The sequence below is a fragment of the Phymastichus coffea genome, unplaced genomic scaffold, assembly GCF_024137745.1.
Source record: "Phymastichus coffea isolate CEN01 unplaced genomic scaffold, Cenicafe_Pcof_1.1 PCOF00002, whole genome shotgun sequence".
NCBI lineage: Eukaryota > Metazoa > Arthropoda > Insecta > Hymenoptera > Eulophidae > Phymastichus > Phymastichus coffea.
The window spans coordinates 10630935-10655890 of record NW_026706813.1 but is presented as its reverse complement, the minus strand read 5'-3'; the positions used below and the strand labels follow the sequence as shown (position 1 = coordinate 10655890).

The 24956-nt window shown below is 37.4% G+C and overlaps 1 protein-coding gene across 4 annotated transcripts in view; it reads left to right on the top strand.

The window, feature by feature from the left end:
- Positions 1–24956, top strand: part of LOC131663832 (uncharacterized) — an 816929-nt gene that overhangs the window by 534205 nt on the left and 257768 nt on the right. The gene's annotated exons all lie outside the window — the stretch shown is intronic.

Genomic DNA, 24956 nt, shown 5'->3' with positions numbered 1-24956 from the left:
CTGAGCTTGTGCAAAAGCTTAGACGGGGAAATGGTATCAAAGGCCTTGCTGGAGTCAAATAGTAATAGTAGCGTTACTGTATCCCTGTAAATGGACATACGTGTTACGTCTCGTGTACTAGTTACGAATAACTAGACATGACATACGTATGTCACCCATCAAGCTCAGCAGAGCCCTCTGTGTACTATCATGCCTTCGGAAACCAGTCTGTTAAGGGTCAAAAATGTTATTGGCATTAAAGTGCTCCTTGATCTTATCGTGAGCAATTAGCTTCTCGAGAACCTTTGACATGAACCGATTTTCGTTTTGCGTCTACACACTGCTTCAAGTTTAGTGATTATAAGAATGTCTATTTTGTGTTGGGAAGCGAGTGCCATAGTGACGTCGGCTGACGACCTGAAGGTCATCGGATCAGCCTCCTCCTCTACTGAGGATGGGCTTTTCTAGGTCAGCCATCTTGTGGCTCGAGTTGTACTTGCAGGATCGCACTCAATGGGTAACTCCAAGGCGGGTAAAAGCTGTATGGTTGGAGACGAGTTTGGGTATCCCACAAGGGTCCGTTTTGGGACCTTTACTGATTCATCTACTCGTCAACAACCTGCAGTATGTACTTGAAGACCATGATATTAGGCAACCTTATTAAATAATTATACTACTTAAAAAATAACAATGGTGATTGGTAAATAATTAAAATACATGATCAATAAACTATCTCTACTCTTTGAAAAACAGTAAATAGTCCTGTATGTTGGGAGAAATGGGTCATAAATTTTGGACAGTAATTTTCATTTTATTTATATGTGGTGGAAATATAATTTTTGATTAGATCTCATAGCGAATTCAATATTCGTATTTGGAAAATAAATTCTCAACTTTTATTGGAATTGTGAATCTGATTTTGAATCTTTTCCCAGTTGCTTCTGAACTAATTATAGTTGTGGTGGCAAATTAATAAAGACTTCTCATATTCTTTGCAAATTTATAAGATATATACAGAATTTTATCAAATGACAAGTGGTATTTAAAAATTAAAAATACAGTGAAACAAAACGTGACTTGTTAAAACGAAATCACCTACTTGAATTTTTTTTAAATTTCAGTATCAACGATTTTTTTTTAAGATAGATATATGAATGTTTATAATGTACGCTACATATTTTACAGTTCCCCATTCAACATATTATTTTCAAGAGTGAAATTCATTAGAAATAAGTATTTTTGGTTGCATACCAATTAAATTATTATCTTTGTTGGGATAAAAGGGATTAATATGACACTATATTGACTTATTTTGAACAGTTCCACGGTGTCAGAAAATTTTATTCGATTGGTCTCAAAATAAAAAAATAATAACTAATTAAACTGAAACTAGTCGACAGAAAAGAATGAATCTATATATATATACGGATAAGTATCATGTAAATAAAATTAAATAATGCAGTGTCTCTAAAACTTTGGAAGGGATCAAGTTTGACAGGATCAATCTACAGGAATGTATAGGTATCCGAGTTGGAAGTATATACAGTAAGCTATCTTACAAATAAATTATGGTTGGATATAGGATAATTTTTACAGAAGGTAGTATTTAGGAATACTCACAAGGAAAGTTTGTACATTAAGGCAAGGCATGGAAATAGGCAAATTAGTGCGAGGAAATGGATATAATATTTTTAATTGATATCATCATTATGCTGATAATTCAACCTTATATATGCAATAATTCGGTAAACTGTGGTAGTCATAAATTTAAATTAGTTGAAACTTGAGAATCTTGCACTATCCACGTACTGAAATTGTGTATTTGACGATCTGAAAGAACAGAAAAATTTATATTAGTCAAATTGAACAAATAAGATACTGTATAATCAATTCTTTATATCAAGCCTTGAAGGTGTCAAATTAAAATGTGCTGCATATGCTCTGGTATTATTTTCCGATCATTAGAGTGAAGAAATCGAGGAAGTGGTCTTTTTTTTTTGAAGAAATGAAGTGTAATAATAGCTTACTTATATTAAAAAAATGCCTAGGCTCTGTAAAAAATTTAATTAAATTTAGATTATTGATATCAGATTTTTTTTATTGAGATTATTGAATTTTGCTATAAATATTCTATTTCAAGTAATTCTATTTTCAATTACTCATTAGAATCAAATATGAAATAAAATATTTCCTCAGTACACATTGAAGTGGATATGATAATGATTTTTCTCAAACATAAAATTACATATAATACGCTAATATACTCACTTGCACTAGGTACAGCCTGGAGAGGTTACCAATGACCTTTGTAAATAAAATTTCTATAGCAGTGGTAGGTATAATAATAATATATATTTGGAGACGACGACCGAGGCGGTCCCTTGCGCGGGACGGTCAAACGTTCCAATACGAGAATGCGGGAGATAAATAAAATGCAGTGCTAAAATGAACTTGACAAACTTTATTAATCCTTAACAGAAGAAGTAACTCGGTGGCGAGAGGAAAAGAAGTGAGCGCGTGTACACAATTACGTAACACCACGTGGCTAAATTTCCCGAGCGCGATGGTCGGATAACGCTCCGGAGTCGGTGGCGCCCAGCAGGCGAGAGAGAGCGTGCAAGAGAGACGGTTCCGCTTTTCATGGAACGAATCGGAGCTACCCCCTCTTGCCGCAGAAGGTGACGTCAAAGGTCGCTAGCGAGCATCAGCGCTCAAGCGGGAAGTTGGCTCGCCTCTTGCCATCGTTGTCGCCCGAGTGGTGTCAGCACCGACCTCGTGCGGAACGCCACATATATACTGCCCAGTTTTAATCCAAATTTATGTTTTAGTTGACTTGACGACGGTATAATATAAATTTACAAATGATATATCTTAGAGAAAAATTGATATCAATTTCAATTTCTCTTATGTTAACATGTCAATCGTGGTATTTCTAGATTTTTATACCCGTGACCGTCGTAATGAATGATCTAATTCTCAGCACTGCCATGCATATTGCAGAGGCGCGACTTTCAAATGTTCATCTTGTTATAGTTGCCTTAACGATGGTATAATAAACAGTGAGCAAATCACATAGAGTTTTTATTTAAAATTTCGCTTAAATATACTGAACAAATGAACACGATTAGCTTAATTAACATGAATAATATGGTTAATTTTCTTCCTGACAATAAACAATGAATGATTGTTTATTTCGACGACGCCGACTGTCAAATTGAAGATGTTCAAAGTCTCGAAAGGGCATTAAAAACTGTCGGAATGCAAGTTGTGCCAGACTTTTGGATCAATGAAAAAGAACTATCAGTTAGGTGGCCAAATTTCAAAGATGATTTTAAATTAAATCTTACCTCATATACCCGGGTGATCCCACAAGAAGACTGGTTGACACTAAATATTTTGCAAGTTACACATGATACTGGTGAGTATTTTTAAAGTAATTATATTTTATTGATATGAATTGTTATAATAATTTTTTATTTGAATAAGATTTGTTACAAAATATATATTTCATTTATTTTTAGAAATTCTCAAACTCTAATTTACAATAATTTAATTAAAAAGTACTTCATTATAAAACACTTCAGTTTGAATTAAGATAGAGTACGTTCAATGAATTAAGGTCGAAGTAGGTTTTTATCAAAATTTGTCTTGTCAATATTATGATGACATTTTACCATTACAATAAGGAGAAAAAGTTTTGAAAAATAGTAACGCCTTTTCAAATTAATAGCATTGTACTGTACAAGCCTCGTACAAATTATACTGATGACTCCTATATACTTATCGAATTTTTTTAGCAATTCCCATTTCACATTGAACAGGAGAAAATGAAAAAAAATTTGAAACTTTTTTGTTGTTTACAATTATTCAACGTCCTTGTCGCTGATATATAATTGAATATAAACAAAGGATATATTGCAAATTTGTTTGTCTACAAATTTTGGGAAACTTTGTGTAGCTAACTATGTTTAGGTTATTAGGCAGTAACAATCAATATGATTTGTTTTCAACATCCAAAGTAAAATTGCAATTACCTTATGCTCCTTGCTTTAATTGGTTTATATAAAATTATAATCGTGGTTTGCTCTTCATTACTTGTGACTGATTCTTGTCTTCTATCAGAAGTAATGTGCAAGACTGCTATATCATTTTATAAATTTTAAATGCACCTGAAAATGAAATTTGAGTTAATAAGAAAAATTGAGTTAATAAGAAATAAGTTTATAAAAACTTGTTATTCATTTTTCTATTGCAAGTCCATACACTGTATTTTCTTTTAATTCTGATTTAAAGTAAAATCGCATTTATCTTATACTTCTTGCTTTAATTATGGTTTATATAAAATGATAAACGTGGTCTGCTCTTCATTGTGACTGATTCTTGTCTGCATTCATTTGTGACTGATTCTTGTCTTTTATCAGAATTAATGTGCAAGGATTCACTGATATTTCATTTATAAATATTAAAAGCACCTGCCAATAAAATTGAGTTAATAAGAATTAATAGTTTATAAAAACTTGATATTCACTTTTCTATTGCAAGCCCATACACTGTATTTCTTTTTAATTGTGGATTTCGGAATATAGAATAACAACAAAGTCGTATTAAGAAACGTTACGATGGTCGTAACAAAAAAGCTCCCAATATGCAGCCAACTTTTCGATCCTCCAAGAACTCCTCCCTATTCCACTTATTCCACGTGTATAGTTTTCAATGCGGTTTCGCGCGCAATGTAACGCTTCGTACCTCTATATGGCGAACTTCGTACAAATAATTTTAAAGGTTTTAACAAAATAATCTGTTTTTTAAAGTTTGAGAGTCAACCCAAGAACTAATTACAATAAAAAAAATAAAAATAAATACACAACTATCCATTTTTCATGACGTTTCGCTGGTGTAGTGTCCAGCCTCTTCAGATCTTTATTCGAAAATTTTTAAAAAAATATTATACATAGATATATAAAATTATAAAAGGTTAGTTATTAGAATTCTTACCAATATTTTACAAATCACATATTAATCAAAAAAATTTTTTTATCTGAACATTTTCTACTTTTGCAAAATATTAGCACTCCAACCATGTTTAGTCGAAATAATTTTATAAAAGCTCATCCTATTCTGAGTCTGGTCATTATTCCTTTGTAAACCGCATAACGAATTAAATATAATATCAGTCTCCATTTATTTAACAAAATAATCTGTTTTTCAAAGTTTTAGAGTGAATCCAGTAACTAATTACAATAAAACTAAATAAAAATAAATACGCAACCATCCATTTTTCATGAAGTTTCGCTAGTGTAGTGCCCAGACTAAATATGGTTGGAGAAGTGCTAATATTTTGCAAAAGTAGAAAAAATTCAAATAAAAGAATTTTTTTAATTAATATGTGATTTATAAAATATTGGTAAAGTTTCAATTTATTAAGTCTCGTAGTTTATTAATGTCGAACAGCCAGTCTGTTGGTTCGCCCGTCGATATTGGTATTAAATTTTCGGTTTTCATTACTGTGTATAAAATTGCTCCTTTTGGATTTGGAATCCTTCTGGATTAATATTAATCTCCACCATGAATGTTTAGCATTGTGATTACCTCCTGCGAGAAATTTTTCAAGCTGTCAAAATATTTATTGTATTGCTCTTTGGTTATTTTGTGTCTAGGGAAGGCAGTATCGTATAACGCTGAGAATATTATTTGTCTGTGATTGTCCGTTATTACGACGTTTTTTGCTTGTAATATAGTCGTTATTATGTTCTTTCATTTCATGATGTTTTATCGTGCTTATGATTAGTATTGCTGTCCCTCCGTATACTTTGCCATCAGGATGGTTTGTACTATATATCATGTATCATGGAATTAAAAAAAAAAACTTTTAAGTGTGAAGTGAGTTTCAAATATTAAATGTAACGGGTAAATTAATTTAAGCTTCAGCCCGCGCGGGCCCTCGCACTTATTACCGTCGCTATGAATTCGCGCGATCGTTGTGAAACAAATAAAAAAAAAAGAAATACGTGAAAGGTGCTGGCCAGCCTACCGTAGGTTTTCTCTCGCCGTTGACTGCGAACGATTGCGGTAGCTTTCGTGTACGCTGTAACGTCCTTCATGCCGCTTTGGCTTACGCGAGCTTCGTAGCTCGTTTTAGTGCAGTAGAGTTTCTGTCGCCTTGCACGCACAGCTCAGATAATGCGCTCTGATTATTAAGGGCTCGGCATTCGCACGAATTAGATCTCAGGTTCTTACGATGCGGTTTTTGTTAACTTAAACACAGCTATTTCACCACGTGGCTTACGCAATTATACTAACTTTCCTCTGCCGATTATAGCTGCGCGCGCATGCATCGCGTGAAGGACCGAGTCTAATAGGTGCTGCCCTCGTAGGCAGCCGCTGTTGCCGATAACATGCGCGGATGTAACGAATACTCGTTACATAGCATTATATCAATATTATTTTCTATGAGAAAACGTTTTACATCTATGCTTCTTTGCGCTAAACCGTTAGTATTCCAAATAGTTATTTTTATTTTTGTATTTATTTGATCTTGTTTATAAGCGTAGTAAGTAAATTTGGCATTTTGTCCATTCTATTCATTAGATGCGTTATCATGTGTACGAGTTGACTGTCGTTGGTGTCCACAACACCCATCAAACGTGGTTTTTTAGCGTGGTATCTCTATCAGGCCTTTTTTTATTTCATTTTCTTCGTATGTGCTTGATGCATTTTTTTTTACGTTTCTCTAGGTATTAATAATTTCTGATACCCTGAAATCACAAAATTCATTGTTCTTTTCATTAGAGGTACTGTTTGTCATTGTTTCCCTCTATTTTCGTTCTAAATATACAAATAACCCAAATTTATTTCCGCAGCTAATCTCTTGTTAAAGTTTTCATACAAATCGCTTTTGATTTTGAGATATCTCTGATCCTAAATTTCCTTTTTGTTAATGATTTTCTTGTGTTCTCTTAATGATATGGATTTTGAATTTATTCTACCCTTATTTATTTCAAAGAAATTTAATCTAGTCTCAATTAATGTTTTTTTCTAAATTGCAATACTTATAAGTAGTCATCAGAAAGTATGAAAAGTTCTTTAAGTACAACAAAAGTATCAAATAAAAATATATTGTTATTTAAGATGGTTGTATCAAAAACCGACCTACGTTGAGATTAAATTTTTTTTCTTATAAAAAAATTGAAACGCGAGCTTTCTGATACCTTCAAAAGAATTGGGGGTTGCTGTTGGCTGCTTCATGTGACCGACCGAGCGCCATCTTAGATTGCTAGTTCTTACTAGAGAGACAGCGCTAATTTAGTTATAAGAAAGATCGTCTCACTCAATGGACAACCGTCATTACGAGCACCACGATCATAACTTTAGTTAGATAGTTTTGTATTTTTGATTTATTCAGAGTTGCGCAGTAAGTGATACAAATCAGATTAATTCAGAGCTGAATTAAATATATAAAAAGAAAATGTTCGTCATTGTTTTCTACGTAAATCATTTAACAGTTGCCGATTTAAATAAAGGGAAATAAATGGTCAAAGTCAAGCCTTTATACATTAGTGCGATAAGAGGTTAGGCACGCGTGGACTCGTGTTCTTAAATTGTTTCAAAACCAAACGAACTATCTTACTGAAGAATACAGATGTTGCACAAATGAAGCCGTGGGCATGGGATACTAATAATAAATTTAGTGACAGAATGTTTATGTTAGGTAAACTTGGTAATAATTTTATCCATGACACTATACACTACACACAACGGTGATACAAACTTGGTCGCATGACTCGACAGAACGCGGAAAGAAGATCAGGCGTTCTAGAGCGAGATCTCGTCGCGGCGGTGGTTCGAGCCAGAGTAGTCGACCAGCTTTTGTCAAAGCGATACCCCCATTCGGGAAATCGTGAGGAGAAGGAATAGGTCCCTTTCAAGAGGTCCGAGGGAAAAGTTTACCGGGACCGAGGGTCGTTAGCCGAGGGACAGATATAGTTGCCTTGCCCGTCATAAAAGGAGATTACCGACACGTTCTCGGCAGCCGTGATTTATTGCTGAACGATAGAAAGAGTGTCTATCGCACAGGTACCGAGACGCTCGCCGATCCATTCCCTTGTCATATGTAGGAACTGGGAAATTCCCAGACAAACAAATGTAAGGAAAGCGCACGCCACACAAAATTAAATACTGTACAAACGATTTGTACTGAGCCATCTCTATAAAGATAGTTTCGTACGGAGTCGGAGTTCACTGGCTCCGTACAGAGATGCTAGTACGTAGTCGACTCTTTACCACTCTTCTCGGACAGAGACGATACTAGTGGATTTCGTATTCATAGAGATGATTGAACTAGGCCTGCGACGAGCGTATCATACTCTATATATTAGTTATCACAAATATTTCAAATCGTCGAATTATCAACGATTTTATGTATAAGATGCAACGGAGCTTCTCTATAAAGGGTTAATGCGTTCTGTGAAGTGTAGATGTATAAGCAAATGTTCAACGGATCGATGTGCATGCCGTAAGAAGGGCGTTTTAAAAAACTAGACATACCATAATTCCTTGAGTTGTGATAAAAAATGAAATATTATTATTTGACTTTCCTCCCATTTAACTATTCACTAGTTTATTCGTAATTTGAGATTTGTTGTTTTTAGCGTTTTTGCAGAGAACCACACGCTCGTCCCTGGCTTAGTGCAATCATTTCTCCAAAAACTAATCCCGCCTGTCTTGACTCCATACAAGAAGCTTTGAACAGAGTCGATTCAGTACAAGCTTCTACGTACGGAGCCAGCGAGTTCCGGCTCCGTACAAAACGGCATGTATTATCGCTTGTATAGAGCCAGCTGTACAACTTTCGGCTCGGGAACATATACATATGCATATAATAAAATATCCACAATTTACTTCAAAACTTTTTCCTATCTTTTGATCAGCCATTTTACCGCTTTTATAGTATAAAATCTTTTCTTAGCAACACATTGAAAATTGGTGGTTGTCGTGGTTGCCGAGAGAGGTAGATTTATATTACGTAATATCACAACTGAACCGTCATCTGTTTTTATTACTTGATCATTAATAGATATTCTGTAAATGAGTTCTTGAATAAATTGAGAACTAATAATGATAAGAAACATCAATCTCAAACAGACGACTAAGTACGAATTTTGAATGTTAACATTAACATTTACATTTTGAATGTTTTTAAGGATTTGGTGTCAAAGCTAGTTGAGGACGAGTTATGGAATAACTATAATCAAGTTTTCAGGAATTTGTTGACAAATATATCCACCACATATTCTTCAACCCTACATCTAGTACGTCAGTAGTCAATCCTACATTGACTTGGACGTTAAATAATTATATATGAGAAAAATTCCGGCTTTTATCTACTGGAAGTGCTTCTACGAGGATGGTCCGATAAGTACTTAGCCTACAAAAGAAAAACGAAAATTTTGGAAAAGTGGCGTTTTATTTTTCAACATAGTCTCCTTTTAGTTCGATACACTTGGCCCAGCGATGTTCCAACTTCTTTAACCCGTCTGAAAAATACGTTTCCTCGAGGTCTGAAAAGTAGGCTTCCGTGGCAGCGATTACCTCCTCATTCGACTCAAATTTCTGCCCGGCGAGTGACTTTTTCAAGTTTGGAAACAAAAAGAAGTCGCACGGGGCTAAATCTGGAGAATATGATGGATGGGGCAGCAGTTCGTAGCCTAATTCGACCAATTTGGCCATGGCGACGGCGGAGGTGTGAGTCGGTGCGTTGTCATGGTGGAAGAGCACTTTTTTCTTCGCCAAAAAGGGCCGTTTTTTCTGCAATTCGAATCGGCCCAATAATTCGGCATAGTACAGGCCTGTGACAGTTTTGCCCCTCTTCAGGTAGTCGATGTAGATCACACCTTGTGAATCCCATAAAACGGTGGCCATCACCTTTCCGGCCGATGGGGCAGTCTTCGCCTTCTTCGGAGCACTTTCACCGGGTAAAGTACACTGTTTCGACTGTTCCTTGATCTCTGGTGTATACCAGTGGATCCATGTTTCGTCGACTGTCACGAAACGACGCAGAAACTCCTTCGGATTCCGCTTAAACAGCGTCAGACATTGCTCTGAAGTTGTCTCACGGTTGCGCTTGTTGTTCGGAGTGAGCAAACGTGGCACCCATCGCGCCGACAGCTTTCTCATGCCCAAAATTTCATGCAGGACATGACCCACGTGGTCTTTTTCGATGCCTACGATCTTAGCTATCTCGCGCACCTTCAATCGTCGATCTGCCAATACGAGATCGTGAATTTTTGTCACGTTATCCTCCGTGGTAGCCGTTTTTGGAGCACCTGGACGTGGCTCTTTAAAAATCGACGTGCGACCACATTGAAACTCGTTAAACCAATTTTTGACGGTCGCTATCGAAGAAGAAGAGTCACCGTACACAGCATCCAAGCGCTCTTTGATTTTACTACACACTTTTCATTATAAAATCCGACCGATATTGTTCCTTTTCTTTTTGTCAAATCATCGGACATACTTGCTTTCACACGCTCTCAAAACAGAATTACAAGTCTGAACTGGGTGAAATTTCGTCAATAGCTGTCTACAGAAAGGTACTACACTATAGTGTATTTCTCTTGCGATAGTATCGCCATCGGTCAGTGAGGCTAAGTACTTATCGGACCACCCTCGTATTACTTGTTTATTCCAAGATTTATAAGCTTTTGAATAGATTATATTCACAAGTCATTATTGGTAACGTGCAGGCATGCAAATTTTTCAATTTCATTTATTCAATAACTTGTTATTTGCATGAAAGTTTCTTGAAAATTTCTTCGCACGCCTTATTTATGTTATCGTGTTTTTCCGGTCTACTAAAATTGCTAACAAAATATTTTTTTTCAATTATATTGAAATGTCTTAGACCAATATGGTATTGCTCTAATGGAGTGAGTGCTGACTATTAGTTAACGTTTTTGTGTGCTTTTTTAATATATTGTATGCATACTTGTTTCGAATTGTTCTATATCTGAAAGTAAATGAAACTATATATATTGATAGGAAAATATGTTACTTTCAATGATGTATTGCTAAAACAAAATTCTTGATATTCTCAGCATCTACAGATTACTATACCGTAAGGGACATGCTAGATTATTGCAAAGATAATTCTTCCAGCGCGGAAGAAGTTTTGAAAGCTTTAAAAGATAAATCAAAAAGGAAATTGAGAGCAAAAAATCGTCAATTTCTGGAAGATTATTATGATTTGTCACAAGTTCAAAAGGGAGAGAAAGAAAATGATTATAAAAAGATTACAAATTTCCCTTCCGTAACTCCTCAGGTTTTGAGACCTGTATCTTCAGGTCTGTTTCATATTTTGTTTTACTCGAGATAAAATTCAACTGACACAATTAATGTTAAACATCTTCCGAGCAGCAAGGTAGGAAAAACTTTTTTTAAACAAATTTTTTTGGTGCAGGTTTAATATTGCTTAACAATTTATTAGAAGAAAATCCTTGTAATTATAGGCATATCAAATTACAAGTAAAATAATTAGAAAAATTTTTTCAGCTAAAACTACTCATCCTGCTAAAAATCAGGTAAAAAACAACCAAGAAATCAAATCAAAGATATTAAAAATAAAGTACTGTCAACAAAAGAGAAACCCCGTATAATTGAGTCAGTAATACTTAATTCAGAAAGAAAAATCGAGATTAAGAAAATGCCATTGAAAGAAAAGAATTCAGATATTTAGAACAGAACAAGTGAGTTTAAAAGATGTAACACTAATGATTTAATTTATCAGCGCGTTTTAGGGAATTATACTTTTTTAATAATTCCCATGAGTCATGCAAGGGCCCGTGCCCAAGCGCCGTGACACAAATTATTTAAAAGGGAAAAGTAAGGGAGGCTCTTTCGCTCCTCTGAACGGTGACGATGGGCCTCGTTACTAAATTGGTGTTTTGGGCTTTGAGAGGAAGGGAATGACGGGCGCACATAATGATCACTCCCGATATTCTTTAACAATATTTATTCTCCAATGTTCAACAATAAAAAGAGTGACGACGCGGGTTTACGCGTCGTTCTCTGCGGTCGCGTGCCTTCGCTCGTACGGATAAACGCACGGGGGCACGTTACAATAATTGAGAGGACTTCAAAGGAGGGACTTGTCTTGTTCGTCGATTTCGCTGTGCTCGTGAATGATCCCGAGCACCTCGTTGACGCGTCGCGCACTCACGAATAGAGAGAGAGAAAGAGAGAGAGACGACCTGACCTGATGAAGGCTGCTGGTAAGAATTGCTGCCGATGCTCCTGGTAGAAAATGCTGTTAATGCTGCAGGCAGGAAATGCTGCTGGAGTTGCAGGCAGGCTTGCGACAGGTTCAATTCAATTCCACGATGCCTCGGGCGTCGCTGGCAATTCTCTCCGGGCTGTACTCTGCTCGGCGTCGTTTCGCTTCTTTGTCTCCGCTTGGCTATTCGGATGTGTAGTGTGCGCACGCTCGGCCGTCACAATCGATCCTTCTGACTCAAAATCTCTGCTCGAACTCTCTCCCCAACTATTCGCGCGTCGGCTCGAGCAACACCGGCGGCTTTGCTCTCGCGAGCCGATTGCCGTGGGTCGCTCGCGTTCGCTTACTCTCTACGCGCGATGCGTCAATCTCTCTCTCTTCTTCTTGATGCAGCCGCTCTCGCTCCTAATTGGCTCCCAATGACGATGCTCTACTTAGGTATTAGCCCTTAAATAAAGCTGTGCGAGCATCGGTATCGGTTCGTAATTTTCACCATGTTCGCCAGGGCAACAGTGAAGGAGCAAGCTGCGAGAGAGAGAGAGAGAGAGAGAGAAAGAAAGATAGAGAGAGCCAGACAGGGCTAGCTATTCTAGCCAGGGCCTCGTCACAAAGATTTTAAATATAGTAAGGAAAGGGGAGTAGTAAAGGTAATTCAATGATTGAGATATTCTGTATTATTTAACAAATACAAACTTTGAATCATCTCAAACGAAGCACACCAGTGTCTCTGCTTCTTACATCGGTGGTATCTTTTTTGAACTCGTCGTAAACGCGCTCTTTCACATATTCGTCGCTTGAGCGTCCATAGATTTTAGAAAAAATATCAGCATGTTTTGACTTGACAAGTGAACATTTCTCACAAAAGAAGCAAAGAATCTTCTACGAGACCGAAATTAGGTTTTCTTCCATCTACATCCCCTAGATTTCTCCCAGGTTATCCATCTTTCTTTCTCCATTATATAGTCTATTCTCACGCACTCTTTTCGGTATGGCATTCCTACCTCCTATTTTGGGTGCAAGCCTGTCTCCACACCCCGCTTGGCCAATTTATCCGCGCTCTCATTACCTTTATACCCTAAGTACCCAGATCCCAATGTTATGGTAATGGTCTTTCTCGTAGCCAACTTATTCAGCACTTCTTTGGTCTCAATAACCACTGCTGACATCGTGCCGGACTCTCAAGTGCCTTAATTGACGCTTGGCTGGTAGTGCAGATTTTTATGACTCTGCTTTCCGTTCTGTTTTGTACCAGATTCTTAGCACACATCTTTATCGCGGTCATTTCCGCGTTAGCAGGATACTATCCGGTTCTGAAGTATTATAAGGTTCGAAGGTATTTCTTGTCCATTTCATCTTTTTCGGAGTTACTATTTTTGCCGCGGTCTCCCAGTCCCTTGATGCACGATTTACCTCTTCTAATCTATTTGTTTGACTATCAATTTCCCCCTTGATGAAATCAGGGAAGTTCGTCTTGCGTAGGAGTTCTAAGGTTTGCTCCTCAATTTCCATGCAGGTGCCTGGTCCGTCCCTAAGACTCTGTAGACAAGCACTGTTTTCGTTTATCAGCTGCCAAACTATTTTTTCAAAATTTGACAGGCTTTCAATGCTTATACGAGCTCGTACAGTAGCTCTGTCATGTCTCTTTTTTGGCTTACTAACCTTCTTCTTGAAGTTTTTCAGAGTTTCTTTATGCCTCTTCTAACCTTCAAGAGTATTTATTTAGTTTTAGTATTTATTTTATTCGCCCTATTAAATGCTTTTCGGGCTTTTCTTCTTGTCATTTCAATGTATTTATTCCGCCATGGCGTGTATCTTTCCATTAAATTTTAGTGGATAGTTGTTCTCGTGTGACTTTACCATGGCAACGAATTCCACAGTTTCCTCTAGATCCGTTCTGGTACCGTAATAACCATTGAAATGTACCAGTCTATTTTCTAACTCTTGCTTATACTCTCCCTAATTAGTGTCCTTGGGTTTCCTCTTAGGCATTCTTATCCGTTTGAGGGCCTCAATTCCGAAAATTATGGTTCTAATATCCGACATGGAGGGTTCGTTTTCCATTATCCATCGATGTAATTTACCTTTGATACTCATTGAAACCAGAGTGAGGTCCAAAACCTCCCTACTATTTGAGGTAATGAAATTGGCTCCTTCCCTCTGTTTAAAATGTCCATTTGTGTATATGTAAGGTATTCCAGTATGCTTGCGCCCCTTTCATTCATATCGGCCCCCCCACACTTAAAGTATGATATGCATTGGCGTTGTAGCCAATAGCCCTTGGTCGAGACATGAAGGATCGTTACTCCTTCACTCCTTTTCCTCAACTTTCTATTTAAGCCAAACTTTGGAATAAACCGACCCTCTGATACAGCCTGTTGCTTTATAAGCCTTCTATTCTGCGCCCCACTCAGGTGTCGATTCAAGCCCGTCCCTTCGTGGTTCGGGGGTCTTTTGATTCGGGGAAGAAAAATGTCTCTAAGGTGTTAGAGTTCGGTTCAAAGTCCCGGTCCTCCTTTCCTTCATTGGGATTTTCAACATTTTTACTACTTGTGATCATTTTGGCTCCATCAGTAATGCGGATTCAAAGTGTCCGCCTGGTTGGTCCACTACACCGGATAAAGCTTAGTAGTTCACGATACAGCCCCCCCCCCCTGTATCACGCATCCTTCGGCACGGTATCTCACACATTGAATTGGGGTGGTATAATACCCAACCGTACCCATCTTTTTAATTGGGGGTTGTTTGTTGGTACTTCTAAACTTGTGGGTCATCCTTGCCCACTCCTTAGAGAATACAAGGCATCTCTGTCCACAACCACAACCTGCCAAAGAGCCGGTTTATAGGGATTTGGCAGCCTCGCGTGGTTCATCCCAGTCCCGGCAGCTGAGATATTATGACCCACATTCAAAAGGTAAGCCTCCCCACCGGCCTGTTAGAGCTCACGTCAAGGTCATACAATTTATAGAGAAGGAAGAGGAGGTAAATAAACGAATTTGAGCCCTCCGGGAAAATTAATTTTTTTTGCATTCTGATGCCTTAAATACCTCAGACCCCTTTACTAGAATTGAAAGTCTAGAACACGATCTTATTTGAAAAAAATTCTTATGTACTCAATGCTTTACTAACAAAGTTATTTGAGTTATGGCTTATCTTATAGATAAAAGTACCAGATTCATCTCTCTATCCCAAAACTTCATGAAGATTTTACAGGAAAAAAGATGCCACTTAACCTACATAACAACGTGCGCGAAGTTGACCTAGCGACGCGTAGGGGCCGTGCTACTGTTTGAAGATAGTATTGATAGTATAATTTGTTGAGTCACGGATGTAAAGATATATAGCAAATAATGTAAAAGGTCAATATATTTCTATTGGTAGTAATCCTGAGATTACGTGTACTGCGTATCTGGAAACGATTTTAAAAGCACGGGTCACTCTTAGTAACATTTGCCGGCCCACTGTATGTATCTTTCTTTAGCACTCCTGTAGCTTTAATGCGCTTGCCTAAACGGTAGTACCATAGGTCAGTATTGGTATGACCATTGACGCTAGGAGGGTTCGTCTTCTTGGTTTGCGCCCACCGACATTTAGCATTTTATCTTTTTTGTTGATGTTTTGCTGCTTCTTCTCCTTTTGTCCTTCTTTTAGTTACTGTTGGCCATTCTGCTCCGGCAGTGTTTTCTTTCATTTTTGGGTGTCTGTGTCCACCTACCAGTGTTTGTGGTTGCTTCTGACTGATCTCATCTTTTCTGAGTGTGACGGTGTAGGCCTGTCATGGCCTGCACCGTGTGCTTATCTTCTTCTCCTTCCTAGGCAAAGGCGCACGGCTGGCATCAAACGCACGTTTTTATCACGTACCTGATGCCTGCCCCTTTTCATTTTCAGCAACACACGAGAGCGGATGACGAGGCCAGGGACGCGACGACGCTACCGAATATTGAGAGTGCGAGAGAGAGAGAGAGAGAGAGAGAGAAACTATAGTCTAGTGGTTGGGCTTGGCGCGCGGCACTTGTCGCGACCGGCATTGCCACGTGCCGCCGATTAGGAGGCGAGTGGTGGGAGAAGGCGTGAGTAGCCGACTCTCATGCACTCGCGACAGAGAGTGACGTGCACGCACGCGAGAGTAATCGGCCGCATGAGTTAGTTGGTGACCATCGCTGCGAAGCCTGCGCCCTTTGTTCGGGAAGAAGTTGGCATTCCTCGACAGATTGGCCGGACGAGATTTTCTCTGCCAGCGACGCAGCAGTCAGGAGGTTTCCTGCAAGAAGCCACCACCAGGACGGTACCCGGCAGGTTCTTCTGCCAGATCACCGGCTGCACAGCAGCTAAGGGTTTTCCTGCCAAGCCGCCGGTGAACACCTTCGAGACTGCCAGCGACAGCGACGTCCGCCGAAATTGGCCAGGTCATCTATTCCTCTCTCTCTTTATATCTCTCCTTTTTCTCGGCGATTCTCACGGTTCGCGTTGCTACGCCAGGCTTTCCGGAGCCGGCGTAGTTTTTGGCAGTGTATAATTTAAGTAGTTGTTTGAGCCGGTTAACGAGGTGACATGGCGCTAACGTGCCGGTTATCTCGTTTAGTCTAAGTTTGTGCGTTATTGTTAATAAGTGATTTGTATTCTCGTCGGCACTCGAGGTAGTGCGTTTGTAATAAACGGTTTATTAACGAGTTGTGTGTGTGAGATCATTTTGCCTGTACTTCTCCTTCCTGCTTTGCTTGGAGCGATACACCGCCTCCCTTGCCTTCCCCCTTTATAAATAATTGGTAATAGTGGTGAATATATCGGCATTGCAGGCCGACACTATTACATGAGTATAAGACTCGGAGTTTACTGGGTCTTTTTATCCAGTGTTCCTGCCCTCGTGTACTGCTGCACGTTACCTTCGACACTTCATAGTATCTTTTACGAGGTTTTTATGGATCCTCCTTGGTCCTTGATGAATTTGTGAACATTGTGCTTATTCTTGATGTACTCGAGCAGTTCGTCGATTTCATTTCCAAGTCGATCCAGTGACGATCTTCTTTATGCCACATTTTTGGTTTATTTTCCGGGGTTTCTTCCATTGAAATGATTGTAATGCTTCCCCCAGAATCACTGGAGCTCACAGCCACCACTAAGGCTTCTATCGAGTAGGAATCACTGGGAAGATTTCCGGCATTACCGGAACTACCTAGGGTAATTTGTTTGAATCATCAACCATTTTCATCCATCTGGTTTCGACTGTTCGCTCTGAATTGAAGCAACAAAATGTAACAGTGGTGTGTGTGTGCGTGTATATGTTTGTATATTTTTTTATTCGAAGAGCTGGAGAATGTTTTTTAGACACCATGACAGGAGCCCTGCGGGGCTCCTCGTATGTAGGTCTCACCAAGATGTATACGCAACTTATCTCGTCAGATGGACAGACCAGATCCTACTTCTCTTAAAATTGGCCCCTTACCCACTGAGCTTTAGTCTCTTTGTCTTACTTGGTCCAATTACTCCACTCTCCATATACAATCTCCAATTATTATGCTAGTTAATTGGAGGTTCAGGATATGATGGCCTCATCTTTTAGAACTGTCGTCCCCTTCTTTTTCTTACATCTTCTAATCGTTTTTTTCTTTCGGTATCGTCTCGTCAACTTCAGTCAGTATTATCTGGATATCAATAAAAAACGTTTTGATATTGCCATATAAAATTTGATAAAGGATTACTGAAAATTTTTAATATTTATATGAATGAATTTGAACATAAGATAATCGTTAATAATTTAATTCAGCTCGTTTATTTCTATTATATTATAGATTATTACTGATCTCCCACTTTAAGACAAAATTAAAATACATTTTCTTATTCTTTGATACAACAACTGAGTTTGGACACTCATTCTTGTATTGCTTTTCCATGTGGTCTTAGAATCCAGATTAAAATCATTAAAAACGTAATGGTAATATTGGCTTATATTTATTTAATATTTTCATAGGTGAAATATTTGCTTGAAAAAATGGAAGCAAATAATTGGAAATTGACGGCGAGGGCAACATTAAATGCAACAATGCATATCGAGGTTCAAAAAAATTTTAGTGGCAAAGGGCAGAAATGGAAGAAGAGTTTAAAGGCCACGAATATATGCCATATATTTGATAGTAAGGTTATATATATTTTTTCTGCCCAGGGCGCGCAAAGTATGACTAAACTCCTTGGTATCAGGGTAGAAAGCTCGTACTTTACGCATCCTGAGACAAAAAATAGTATAGTAACCATGGGAACAGTAATAGTAAGCCCTTAGCACGTGCTTGCTACTCTCGGCTTTGCCTCTGATATAGATTTCACATGATGTAGGCTAGTCAATGGTTTAAATTCCTTTGGTTAATAATATACAATTGAAGGAACCGGAGTAACAGTTCATAGGCCTGAAAAATAAAGAACCTATATTGTTCCTTTGCAACTGAGGGTTATTTTCGAAGAAATTTTGAGCGTGAAATTCGAATCCAGTGTCATTATTGCTTCATCACGTCAAGTTTTAGAGTAATCATAACCTAAACCTTGAAAAAATAAGTTTTTTTGCCCGTATTCAAGGGTTGATTACATCGTTAGTTGATATAATCAAAAATGGCCACCATCTCAAAGAAGCACTCTAATCGGTTACAATCTATTGTTCAAAATTGATATATTATTTTTTAATATCTAGATATCGTTAATTGAAATTTGCCACTTTAGAGGTTTTACCATGAGCTTCAAAATTCGGCCAAGTTTCTTGGAAGACTATGCAATATATTTCTATGATTTTTTGGACAATGATTCTATAAATTACGTAATATATACTATAGAACATTTTATAACTCCGAACCCCCATAGCCTAATTTCTTTAACACACGAGGCTTGTAACTTGCGAGTTTATAACGCCAAGCTCCCATACCTTAACTTCATTAGCCCTTGGGCCCTGTAATCTGCGAGTTTATAACACAAAACCTACTGCTAGCCTTAAATTTTATCTGCGGGATTGCGGCTGGTAAATTCATGAAATAGTTAGCTTAATGAAAGTACAGACGTTTAATGCAAATTTTATGAAAGGCGTTGTTAACAACAGAAGGTCAATGAAGGTTCTAGTCATTTAAGACCCGATTAAATAGAACGTAGGTACCTTGGGCATGATTTATCCGTGTAGATTAAGCATTCTTAAATGCTTAACAATCATTCTTAAATGCTGTCATTTCAAGTATGAATATATTAAGTGCTATTTTGAATGTTATGAGATCATTTCTTTTCATTTACCAAACTACTTGTTCTGGATCTTTTTTTATGTCCAATATTTGGCTCATCACTTAGAAGACACTAGCAGTAACCAGCCAGCATAGATATAGTCCACTCCCTTTGTTACCATCGTTGATCTATTTCTTCCACATCCTGGTGGAAACGTTTACCTTGCTCTTCACTGATATCATGTAAATTTTTAGGAAACCATTTGAATTTTGAATGCAAACAGTGCAGTTTGATACTTAAGTTGCATTCTAACTTTTTGACGTTTTGAAGCATATTTTCTCCTGATTTTTCATAATCATCAGCCTTAACATTGCCTAAACAATTTTTGACAACTTTTTTTAAGCTAATCCAGGCATTCATTTTGTTAGATGTCGTCACTTTTTGATGTCTGTTAATTTCGTCAATTGACGCATTTGTGGGCGAACAAATATTCCTTTTTTGATTTTTGCGTCACTCACAGCAGGGAACTTTTCTGAAAGGTATTTTGATTTTTTATTATAACAACACCTTCATTATCAAAAGTCTCTACGAATTGCTTCATTAATCCTAGTTTAATATGAAGCGGAGGTAGTAACATTTTCTTGCTAATGGATTTTTGAGAATATCAGGGTGTACAGCTTCAAGAGAATCACATCGGGGCCAATCGTTTTGAACATAATGATGACCTCTATCTCTACTATCCCATAAACATATAAAGCATAGATATTTCATATGACCTGACTTGTCCAAGAAGCATGGATATGATCTTTAAATCTGCACATATTTTCCAGTTGTAATGTTGTCTACATTGCCATAAGATTCTTTCAAGTATACAGAATGAATAATAGGTATGGAAGCATAACTGTTTGTATTATGCAGAAAAACTGCCTTCAAACTCAACTTAGAAGAAACAATAAACAACCTTTAATCAGTAGAATTGTACACCAGTTTTATTTTTTTGCATTAGGCCATTGATTCTGCTGCAATAAACATAACATCACCTTCAGGAAAAAATTCTGTTAATTATTTCTCTCGATGTATATACCAGTAGAAAGTAGTTTAGGGGCAAAAAGATCTCTTTCTTTCAGTCGCGTACCTAGAAGCTCAAATTTTTTTTGATAACCCTAAATCTCTTACCAAATTATTAAAGGTTGCCTGACTGAAAAGAATAGGCTCAAAGTTAGAAAGTTCCTCATCAATTGAATCAGAATTATTTTCGACATCACTGTGAACCTTTTCTTTTCACGAGTGGTGGAGTAGGAGGTTTATTATTAGGACCGTAAGGGACCGTTTTTGTGACACTAGTAACATCCACATATTTAGGTTTGACTATTGAAATCAAAATTTTTAGTCAAGCAGAAATAACAATTATCATGACTGGTAGGTTCACGCCAGATCATGGGTATCTCGATAAGCATTGGCGTTATAATCTTCACGGCAGTATGCCAACGTTTTAATTCTGCAACACACGATGCGCAGTATGTGGAGCCCAAGCTTTGTTTGAATAAGAAATTACGATATCAAAATAAACCTTATATTGATTCAGAATAGTGCAATTTGTTGGGATCAGTCAAATACTTGCGCGAAGGCATAGTAGAAATAGATAGATGTTGAAATACTTCTCTTCGTATAAATTAAACAAATTAAACAAAATAGTTTTTTAGAAAAACTGAAGATAAAATACTTTCAGCAGAGTCGTAAAAAAGACTAATTAAGAAAAGTTCGACTGTGAATTTACGCGAAAACAGCAGCCGTAACAACGGCTGATTGAAAATCTTGGAGAAAAGACACTCTAAAAAGAGTCGGAAATGTACCGATTGGAAATGGATGAATTGTGTAGTTACAGGAAATAACGAAATTTGTTATAAAAATAAACCCTTCCAAATTATACGGTTTCGGAGTGATAATATAGTATGTCACCTTGTAGATCACACCTTTTTTGAATAAAATATCAACTCACGATATAATCAAGATCGAAATACGGACAAAAAACGTGTTTTTTCGACTTTTAGGTTAGGGTTACTCAAAAATCTCATGTGATGGAGCAATTCTGATGCCGGCATAAAATTCTACGCTAAAAATTACTTCAGAAATGACCCTCAGTTGCAAAAGAACAAAACTTTGCAGGCCTGTGATATTATTATTAAAAACGAAATATCTATCTTTAGACTTGGTACTTGATGCCTCGAAGGATGCCAGAGGTAAACCCACAGTCACCACCAGGCAGATCTCTACATACTTTGGAGAATATCTGAAAACTGCCAAAGCAAGAGCAGGGGAATGTGAGTATCCTTTTATAAGAGTGTAGCCAGTTTAATCATGATCTTATTGGCTGCGGATTAGTCGCGTTATAGAACTCAAATAAGCGGTATGCATCATGCTTTGACGTCTCGAATTATAAAAATAATAGATCTGAGTTAACTTAACTCGTACCTTTCATAAATTTTATCTTCACAAAACCTTTATTCAAACTTTTAGATAAGAGTCGAAGGAAAACATCCACTGTCAAAATTGTAAAACAGTTATTTGGTGTCGGAGACACGGAAGCTGATAAAGAAACTGATGAGAAAACCGATGGAGAAATATTAGGTAAAGCTATTATTATTATTATTATTATTATTATTATTTTATTGCCATAAAAGTACAGATACATCGCACTCTCTTGCAGAGGTAAACAAGTTTCCTATACGCAAGTTGACATGACAAAAATAAATAATAAAAAAGTATGAACTAACTTTCAGAAACACCAAGAGCAAAAAAAATGAAGCTGGATCAACAACAGGCACAGGCTCTAAGAATTCAAAACGATTCGCTCGATGCAATAAATAACTCGCAGAGTTCAAAAACAGATGAGGAAGTGTATGAAAGATTTGAAAGAGTAGATTATTCGGAGGAAGATGAATTGGTTTCACAGTATTTTTAAATTTAAAAAAACATTTTTTCAATAATAATTTATTTTTAATATTTATTGTCTTTCCTTCTATTCAATTTTTGTTGTCTTTCTCTCTCCCTCTCTCTCTCTCTCTCTCTCTCTCTCTCTATATATGTATATATATATATATATATATATATATATATATATATTGTAAGGGGGTTGCTTACCGTTTAATTAATTTTATTGAGGCGATCGTGTAAATACGTTCGTAATCATCTATATCAAACAGGGAAGTCGGAGAGCAAGGGGAAACAGGTGTCAGTCAACCAACTAACTACGAATACAAAGAGAACGCTCCGAAAGTACTGGTTAATATCATGTACGAAAACTCTTTATTATCTTTTAAATGCTACATTAGAGTCGGCCCGCGTGTTTATTTTTACATCGGCGCTCGATCGACAACAACATGCAATGTCGGGACGCTCGCTGCTCTTTGTCCGTAGAGCTATTACATGCACGCTTCGAGCGCGGAAAATTGATTATTACGCATGCAATCGCGATCGCGAGATTAAGCTGGCCAGCTTACCTTTATTCTGCAGACGCACGAAGACAAAAGGAATAATTTGCACTGCGGGAAAGTCTGTCTATTCTTTTGTCGCGGATCGCGAATTCGCGCGCACGTGGTTTCGCCCTCGATGGCGAAACCTCACATACACACACTCTTGATGTCGCAGGTACGATGGCCTTCAGCTGGCTCAGGTCAGCACTCCAGACAACTCGGTGACAGCGGCCGCTGATATTCGGCTCTGGTTCGGACACTTCTATTGTAGAGTTCGGTCTGGTGGCTCGCGTATCGGTAACTGGCGTCGTAACCACGGGCGAACGTGATGATGGTTAGTCCCTCACTGGTTCATTTTCAATCGCGCGCGTTCCGTCTGCTCGCGTACCGAATTCCTTCGTTACATTTTGCGTCCCCGACAAGTGCTGCCCCCCCGCAGGCAGCAATTAGGTTAGAAAATTAGCGCTAATTTGACGTTTACCGTCACAATATATATACGTATAAGATTTTCTTGTTTTTATAAGGGGATAACGCGGTGTTAATTTTTTATTAGCTTGGCCCTTATGTGCATTATTGGAGACCCTATAGAATTAATCAAACTTACCTCGGAGTAGTATCTCTCTGAGCAATCGAAATTATTCAAATGAGACTCGTTAATGGATAACGAAAGAGAGCAGGTTTCTGTATAAGATATGTGGTAATTGAACAGAATAGGATTTGGAAATTTACTGGTTAGCAAAGGTGACAATGGGCTTAACTTGAACACAACATTTATTATAATAACAAACCAAAAAAATAAATAGATAAATAAAAAGGCTTATGAATAATGAAGTCTTGTCTGATTAACAACACAATGTTAACCAGACAAAGAGGCAGTTCATACGCTAACTTAATTAAGACTTGGATCAATTCTTACAAATGCCAAATAAACTAATTTGCCAACTTAAATTGTACGATGCGCTGAGCTAACCCATAGAGCCGACAGATAATAATATCGTGAAGATAAGGGATATCAAGTAAAAGGCTTACTGATTTAGATAGTTAACGATTCCAGAATTCACTTACGTGCGCAATAAGGTAACGTGCAGCACGATCATTTGAAATTGACAGAAGTAGATTAAACTAAATTTTGACCTGATTATTAACATATTCAAAACGGTTAAAAGACTATGCCGGAGAAAAGCTAATATCGTAGCTAAATTAAATGGTCGAATAAAGAATGATTAAAAACAATAACATTTTTTTCCTTTTGTGTGAACGTTTTCACGTTCGATTGAACAAGGAGGTTTTTTGGAAGTTCCAAAACTTGATCAAACCGTTGAGGAAACGGAAGGCCATTACAGAATTTCCGTATCATATGAATTGGCGTTCGCTTTTGTTAACTGCAGCACACAATGGTAATAAATAGCGGCGAAACTTGGAAGCTACCTAAAACACAAAGTTTTTGCCTTACTTCTGCCATTATCCCTTATAAATCAAATGGAGTTGTCGTGAGTTGCACCCTCTTTAATTTCTTGCGATGAACAATAACACGTTTTTCAAACGATTCAAGAACGTCAGACCATTGAAGAATTATTGAATCTGTACGAATAACACGTTTTTCAGACGTTTTGGAAACGTCTGATAAACGTGGCAATGTATCCGAGATAATGAATTTTCGCCCATGAAACTTTTTCAAAACGTTAACAAAACGTTTGAAAAACGAACGATATCTCCTAAATATAAAAATTCTAGGGACATATTTTACGTTTTGGAAACGTTTGAAAAACGTTTCTTACACTTGAATCGTTGAACGTTTATTCGTTCTCCTGGAAACGTTTTTAAAACGTTTTTTAAACGTTTTGTGCTATTCGGGAAAGTCAGCTGGCAAGATTATGGCCACGGTTTTCTGGGATGCGTATGGAATCATCTACGAGTATATCGATTACTTGGAAGAGGGCCAGACCATCACTGGACAATATTATGCGTCATTATTAGGTTAGCTGAAAGAAAAAATCAGAGAAAAACGTCCTCACTTGAATAAAAAAATTGCCTCTTTCTTCAAGACAATG